This window comes from Choloepus didactylus, chromosome 2 (assembly GCF_015220235.1).
Source record: "Choloepus didactylus isolate mChoDid1 chromosome 2, mChoDid1.pri, whole genome shotgun sequence".
NCBI classification, from domain to species: Eukaryota; Metazoa; Chordata; class Mammalia; order Pilosa; family Megalonychidae; genus Choloepus; species Choloepus didactylus.
Genome location: NC_051308.1, coordinates 4,792,127 through 4,792,871, shown reverse-complemented (window position 1 = coordinate 4,792,871; position 745 = coordinate 4,792,127).

Sequence of the window (745 nt, the reverse complement as noted above, 5' to 3'; positions counted from 1 at the left end):
AAAAGGAAATAAGTGTATCATGTTTCCTGCTTTTATACTCAAATTAGCAACTGTTTTTCTTATCTTGGAATTCCACACAGTTCCTGAGACACAAAACAATTTCCTTCTCGTCATTTCCTCAGCTAAATTGCTAGGTATCCTCATCTCAGCCACATCAAAACTGCTTTTGGGATAAGAGGCACTTTTTCCTGATCTTCCCCATCCTTTGTAAGCATAGAAAGATTGCAAACACTCAACTACAACACTTTGGGTTAAATTTCTACAAGATAGAGAAATAGATTACCCTTCAATGTTTGACAATTACATTTACTGAGTAAATTAGGATAAAAGCTATTCAGGTATAGTTAATGTTATCTAATATTCTTTCTTTATGAAATTCACTTATTAAAATTCTTAACATGCTATCCCTACTTATATGTTGGTATATTAATTTTGAAGTTATTTCCTTAATTCGTGTCATAAATGTTTCTGTAAAATGTCATTTATGTTTAATTTTTTATTACTCTTCAGTTGATATTTAAATATGAAAAAGACAGGCTCTACACTGAAGGAACCTATTTAAATCAAGTAGGGGAGAGAAATACATTCAGTTACAAAAGAAATGTGTCACACAACAGGTGGTACAATGATCACAGTAATTCATTTTTCACAAAGAGGTCTGAGAGAGGTGATGAGCTTTGTACTTGGTATAAAAGTATGAAAATAATTTTGCCAGATGGAGAGCAAGTGATAAGGTTTTGCAAGT